The sequence below is a fragment of the Salmo salar genome, chromosome ssa22 (assembly GCF_905237065.1).
Source record: "Salmo salar chromosome ssa22, Ssal_v3.1, whole genome shotgun sequence".
Classification (NCBI taxonomy): domain Eukaryota; kingdom Metazoa; phylum Chordata; class Actinopteri; order Salmoniformes; family Salmonidae; genus Salmo; species Salmo salar.
In genome coordinates, this window is record NC_059463.1 from 54,875,814 (window position 1) to 54,883,313 (window position 7,500).

Below are 7,500 nucleotides of genomic sequence, written 5' to 3' on the forward strand. Positions count from 1 at the left end.
GTCTGGGAGCAAGGCATCGTGATCCGCGATGGGGCTGATTTTTCTTGTGTGGTCCGTGATTGACTGTAGACCCTGCCACATACCTCTCGTGTCTGAGCCGTTGAATTGTGACTCCACTTTGTCTCTGTACTGATGCTTAGCTTGTTTGATTGCCTTGCGGAGCGAATAGCTACACTGTTTGTATTCGGTCATGTTTCCGGTCACTTTGCCCTGATTAAAAGCAGTGGTTCGCGCTTTCAGTTTTGCGCGAATGCTGCCATCAATCCACGGTTTCTGGTTGGGGAATGTTTTAATAGACGCTGTTGGTACGACATCACCGATGCACTTATTAATGAACTCGCACACTGAGTCAGCATATTCGTCAATGTTAATTGTTCGCAGCAATGCGGAACATATCCCAGTCCACGTGATCAAAGCAATCTTGAAGCGTGGAATCCGATTGGTCGGACCAGCATTGAACAGACCTGAGGGCGGGAGCTTCCTGTTTTAGCTTCTGTCTATAGGCTGAGAGCAACAAAATGGAGTCGTGGTCAGCTTTTCCAAAGGGAGGGCGGGGGAGGGCCCTATATGCGTCGCGGAAGTTAGAATAACAGTGGTCTAGGGTTTTGCCCGCCCTGGTAGCACAACCGATATGCTGATAGAATTTGGGGAGCCTTGTTTTCAGATTAGCCTTGTTAAAATCCCCGGCTACAATAAATGCAGCCTCAGGATATGTGGTTCCAGTTTACATAGAGTCAAATGAAGTTCATTCAGGGCCATCGATGTTTCTGCTTGGGGGGGATATACACGGCTGTGATTATAATCGAAGAGAATTCTCTTGGTAGATAATGCGGTCGGCATTTGATAGTGAGGAATTCTAAGTCAGGTGAACAAAAGGACTTGAGTTCCTGTATGTTGTTATGATCACACCACGTCTCGTTAATCATAAGGCATACACCCCCACCCTTCTTCTTACCAGAGAGATGCTTGTTTCTGTCGGCGCGATGTGTGAAGAAACCAGCTGGCTGTACCGACTCAGATAGCGTGTCTCGAGTGAGCCATGTTTCCGTGAAACAAAGAACGTTACAGTCTCGGATGTCTCTCTGGAAGGCAACCCTTGCTCAGATTTCGTCTACCTTGTTGTCAAGAGACTGGACATTGGCGAGTAGTATGTTCGGGAGCGGTGCGCGATGTGCCCGTCTACGGAGCCTGACCAGAAGACCGCTACGTCTGCCCCTTCTGCGGCGCCGTTGTTTTAGGTCGCCGGCTGGGATCCGATCCATTGTCCTGGGTGGTAGGCCAAACAGAGGATCCGCTTCGGGAAAGTCGTATTCCTGGTCGTAATGTTGGTGAGTTGACATTGCTCTTATATCCAATAGTTCTTCCCGACTGTATGTAGTAAAACCTAAGATTACCTGGGGTAACAATGTAAGAAATAACACATAAAAAAGCAAAATACTGCATAGTTTCCTAGGAACGCGAAGCGAGGCGGCCATCTTTGTCGGCACTGGAAGTTCCACACACACTCCATGCAACACACACCTCCGCTCACAACCGCTAGACTAGAGATACCAGTACATCAGTCAAACACACATTCTTCATGTTTCTCATTACCAAGGACTGGGGAGAAAAGACAAACATTTCAACACAGTGAAATCAAATGTCAAATCCATTACCTTCACAAAAAAATAGGAAGCAAGGACAGGAGATGAAGAAGAAGGGTCAAGCATCTCCTCTCCAAATCAAATCAAATTGTCTGTGTCACATGCGCCGAATACAACAGGTGTAGTAGACCTTACAGTGAAATGCTTACTTAACCAACAATGCTTTAAGAATTTTTAAGAAAAATTAAAAAAAAAACTGTTAAGTAAAAAATATAAAATTAAAGTAACAAAAGATTAAAGAGCCACAGTAAAATAATAATAGCGAGGCAATATACAGGGGGTACCGGTACAGAGTCAATGTGGAGGCTATATACAGGGGGGTACCGGTACAGAGTCAATGTGAGGCTATATACAGGGGGTACCGGTACAGAGTCAATGTGAGGCTATATACAGGGGGTACCGGTACAGAGTCAATGTGGAGGCTATCTACAGGGGGTACCGGTACAGAGTCAATGTGGAGGCTATCTACAGGGGGTACCGGTACAGAGTCAATGTGGAGGCTATATACAGGGGGTACCGGTACAGAGTCAATGTAATTTATTTATTTATAATGTTATTTTTTTCATTTTTATTTAACTAGGCAAGTCAGTTAAGAACAAATTCTTATTTACAATGACGGCCTTGGAACAGTGGGTTAACTGCCTTGTTCAGGGGCAGAACGACAGATTTTTATCTTGTCAGCTTAGGGATTCGATCTAGCAACCTTTACGGTTACTGGCCCAACGCTCCAACCACTAAGCTACCTGCCGCCCCAGTTGAGGTAACATGTACATGTAGGTAGAGTTAAAGTGACTATGCATAGATAATAAACAGAGAGTAGCAGCAGCGTAAAAGAGGGGTCTGAGTAGCCCTTTGATTAGCTGTTCATGTTCAGGAGTCTTATTGGGTGTAGAAGCTGTTAAAACCTCTAGAGGATCAGTGTTTGAGGCCACTATGGTGTTGAACGCTGAGCTGTAGTCAATGAATAGCAGTCTCGCATAGGTGTTCCTTTTATCCAGGTGGGAAAGGGCAGTGTGGAGTGCAATAGAGATTGCATCATCTGTGGGTCTGTTAGGGCGGTATGCAAAGTGGAATGGGTCTAGAGTTTCTGGGATAATGGTGTTGATTGGAGCCATGACCAGCCTTTCAAAGCACTTCATGGCTACGACGTGAGTGCTACGGGTCGGTAGTCTTTTAGGCAGGTTACCTTACTGTTCTTGGGCACAAGGACTGTGGTGGTCTGCTTAATACATGTCGGTATTACAGACTCAGACTTGAAAATGTCAGTGAAGTCACTTGCCAGTTGGTTAGCGTATGCTCGGAGTACACGTTCTGGTAATCTGTCTGGCCCTTCAGCCTTGTGAATGTTGGCCTGTTTAAAGGTTTTACTCACATTAGCAACGGAGAGCGTGATCACACAGTCGTCGAGGAACAGCTGATGCTCTCATGCATACTTGCCTCAAAGAGAGCATAGAAGTGATTTAGCTTGTCTGGTAGGCTCCTGTCACTGGGCAGCCCGCGGCTATGCTTCCCTTTGTAGTCTGTAATAGTTTGCAAGCCCTGCCACATCCAACGAATGTCGGAGCCGGTGTAGTATGATTCAAACTTAGTTATGTATTGACGCTTTGCCTGTTTGATGGTTCGTCGGAGAGCATAGCGGGATTTCTTATAGGCTTTTAGAGTCCAACTCCTTGAATGCAGCTCATCCCTTTAGCTCAGTGCGGATGTTGCCTGTAATCCATGGCTTCTGGTTGGGTTATGTACGTACGGTCACTGTGGGGACGACGTCATCGATGCACTTATTGATGAAGCCAGTGACTGATGTGGTGTACTCCTCAATGCCATCAGAAGCATCCCGGAACATATTCCAGTCTGTGCTAGCAAAACAGTCCTGTAGCTTCGCATCTGCGTCATCTGACCACTTCGTATTGAGCAAGTCACTGGTACTCCCTGCTTTAATTTTTTGCTTGTAAGCAGGAATCAGGAGGATAGAGTTATGGTCAGATTTGCTAAATGGTGGGAGAGGGAGAGCTTTGTATGTGTCTCTGTGTGTGGAGTAAAGGTGGTGTAGAGTTTTTTTCTGTCTGGTTGCACATTTAACATGCTGGTAGAAATTTGGTAAAATGGATTTGAGTTTCCCTGCATTAAAGTCCCCGGCCACTAGGAGCGCCGCCTCTGGATGAGTGTCTTCCTGTTTTCTTATGGCGGTATACAGCTCATTGAGTGCGGTCTTAGTGCCAGCATCGGTTTGTGGTGGTATATAGGCAGCCACGAAAAATACAGAGGAAAACACTCTTGGTAAATATTGTGGTCTACAACTTATCATGAGATGCAAATCCTTGAGACTTCCTTAGATTTTGTGCACCAGGTGTTGTTTACAAATATACATAGACTGCCACCCCTTGTCTTACCAGAGGCTACTGTTTTATCCTGCTGAAAAAGCTTAAAACCAGTCAGCTGTATGTTATTCATGTCGTCAGTCAGCCACGACTCAGTGAAACATAAGATATTACAGTTTCTAAATGTCCCGTTGGTAGGATATACGTGATCATAGTTCGTCTATTTTATTATTGATTGATTGTACGTTGGCTAATAGGACCGATGGTAAAGGTATATTACCCTCTCGGTGTCAGATCCTTACAAGGCACCCGGACCTTTGTCCCCGATATCTCTGTCTCTTTCTCCTGCGAATGACGGAGATGATGGCCTTTTCGGGCATCTGAAGTAAATCCTTCCCGTCCGACTCGTTGAAGAAAAAGTATTCCTCCAGTAGGGGTGAGTAATCACTGTCCTGATATCCAGAAGCTCTTTTCACTCATAAGACACAGTGGCAGAAACATGTACCAAATAAATTACAAATAACGGCAATAAAAACACACACAATAGCACAATTGGTTACGGGATCGTAAAACGGCAGCCATCTCCTTCTGCACCATTCTTCACTGATCAGAACATCTCCCTGTCTTCACTGATCAGACCATCTCCCTCTCTCCACTGATCCGAACATCTCCCTGTCTTCACTGATCAGAACATCTCCCTCTCTCCACTGATCAGAACATCTCCCTCTCTCCACTGATCAGAACATCTCCCTGTCTCCACTGATCAGAACATCTCCCTCTCTCCACTGATCAGAACATCTCCCTGTCTCCACTGATCAGAACATCTCCCTGTCTTCACTGACCAGAACATCTCCCTCTCTCCACTGATCAGAACATCTCCCTCTCTCCACTGATCAGAACATCTCCCTGTCTTCACTGATCAGAACATCTCCCTCTCTCCACTGATCAGAGTGTGAGAGCCACAGCTTATACTCATCCGTCCACACGACCTTAAGACATGCACCCATCAGTTAATTAACATCATTCTTCACCCCTCTTTCCCACAGCAGTTCTGCTTTCTTTCTCAGTCCTGACGGGTTCATTAGCCTACTGACACACAGCTTTCCTCCCATCTCCTCTCCTCTCCTCTCCTCTCCTCTCCTCTCCTCTCCTCTCCTCTCCTCTCCTCTCCTCTCCTCTCCTCTCCTCTCCTCTCCTCTCCTCTCCTCTCCTCTCGTCTCCTCTCCTCTCCTCTTCTCTTCTCTTCTCTTTTGCTCTGCTCTGCTCTGCTCTGTTCACTGTGTCATCCCTCCACCCTCACTCTAATCTACTTCACCTTGTTACTGCGGTGATACAGAGGTCAGGGGTGAGGAATCACATAACAAGTCACTCCACCATAGTCAGGCCAGGCACAGCCTCCCCCATAAGGTCACATTCCTACTACACACTGATTCCTCCTCCAATCCATTCCAGGGATCCATTCCACTCTAATGCCAGACCAATAGTTATGTAGATGTTATGAATGCCCAGTAGAGCCCTACAGTGGACGTGTCATAATACCCATAGAACCTAGAGGTCAAACAGGGAAATGGTTCCAATCGTTTTTCCACCAGTTATTTTTCCCATAGGGAATTTTAGAACCACTTAAAATACGGGCTGTGTTTCGTGTAGGCTTACCCTGGCGTGACGTTTTGATAACCGTGTAAATATGTCAGACAAGGTGACTTTTATCAATATATTCGGCTCTATTTACTCTCAGATTTAAAAAAAAAAGCTAATAAGTCTCAAAGTAGACATCATGCAAGACTACAACTCCCTGCAAGCTCCTCTACGTCATCTCTAACTGACACCTTTGCTAACAGATATTGTGTCATTTTAAAACTTGCACAAAAAAAAGGAGGTGGTGGTAGTAGTGAAGGGAGATTCCTGGTCAGTTGCACAACTGAAAGCATTCAAACAAAATGTGTCTGAAACAGAGAGGTGCGGGGGGCTGCCTTATTTAACGTCCATGTCATCGGCGCCCAGGGAGCCGTTGTTCTTGGGGGTTAACTGCCTAGCCCACCTTGCCGGCTCGGGGATTGGAACCAGCAACCTTTCTGTTAATGGTCCACTGCTATTAACTGCTAGGCTACCTGCCACCCTGGTGAGTGATGGTAAGTGATGGTGGGTGATGGTAAGTGATGGTAGTGATGGTAGGTGATGGTGAGTGATTGTGATTGACCAGGGAGTGATAGTAGTGATTGTGAGTGAGGATGAATGACGGTGAGTAATGGTAGTAATGCCTAGTGATGGTAGTGATGGTGACGATGGTAGTGATGGTGACGATGGTAGTGATGGTGACGATGGTAGTGATGGTGAATAAAGATGAGTAATGGTACTGTTGGTAGTGATGGTAGTGATGGTGAATGACAGTACTGATTGTAGTGATGGTAGTGATGGTGAATAATGATGAGTAATGGTACTATTGGTAGTAATGGTAGTGATGGTGACGATGGTAGTGATGGTGACGATGGTAGTGATGGTGAATGAAGATGAGTAATGGTACTGTTGGTAGTGATGGTAGTGATGGTGAATGACAGTACTGATTGTAGTGATGGTAGTGATGGTGAATGACGGTGAGTGATGGTAAATGATGGTAATGATGGAAGTGCTGGTGCGGGATGGTGAATGATGGTCGGTGATGGTGGGTTACAGTAGTTATGGTGAGTGCTTGTGAGTGATGGTAGTGATGGTGAATGACAATATTGATGGTAGTGATGGTGAATGACGGTGAGTGATGGTAAATGATGGTAATGATGGAAGTGCTGGTGAGGGATGGTGAGTGATGGTAGTGATGGGGTCTAATGAGGTTTGTCATAAAGCATTTGCTAGTGTTCTGGATTGGCTCCAACTATGGTTGGTTGGGCCTCTCCTTCTCTCCTTCTCTCCTTCTCTCCTTCTCTCCTTCTCTCTTTCTCTCTTTCTCTTTCACACATCACCATCTGAAACCTGAGTTATAACCACAGTACCATTCTTTCTCCACTAAAATAAACTGTCTCTGAATGAATGGGGGGAAATAACCATGTAATAATCATGTCATTCATTCAACTGTGATACTTCTTGGAAAACATGTTTCATTTAGGAGAGAGAGAGAGAGAGAGATTTGTACATCGTTACAACACTGTATATATACATAATATGACATTTGTAATGTCTTTATTCTTTTGAAACTTCTGTATGTGTAATGTTTACTGTTCATTTTTATTGTTTATTTCACTTTTGTATATTATCTACCTCACTTGCTTTGGCAATGTTAACACACATGTTTACCATGTCAATAAAGCCCCTTGAATTGAATTTAATTGAGAGAGAGAGAGAGAGAGAGAGAGAGAGAGAGAGAGAGAGAGACCTGTCTCTCTGTGTATCTGACAGGCCTGTCTCTCTGTGTATCTGAAAGGCCTGTCTCTCTGTGTATCTGACAGGCCTGTCTCTCTGTGTATCTGACAGGCCTGTCTCTCTGTGTATCTGAAAGGCCTGTCTCTCTGTATATCTGAAAGGCCTGTCTCTCTGTGTATCTGACA

The 7,500-nt window shown here is 45.2% G+C and overlaps 1 protein-coding gene across 1 annotated transcript in view; it reads left to right on the top strand.

Moving 5' to 3' along the window:
- si:dkey-49n23.1 (semaphorin-3D) overlaps positions 1-7,500 on the top strand; it is a 142,598-nt gene that overhangs the window by 60,001 nt on the left and 75,097 nt on the right. The gene's annotated exons all lie outside the window — the stretch shown is intronic.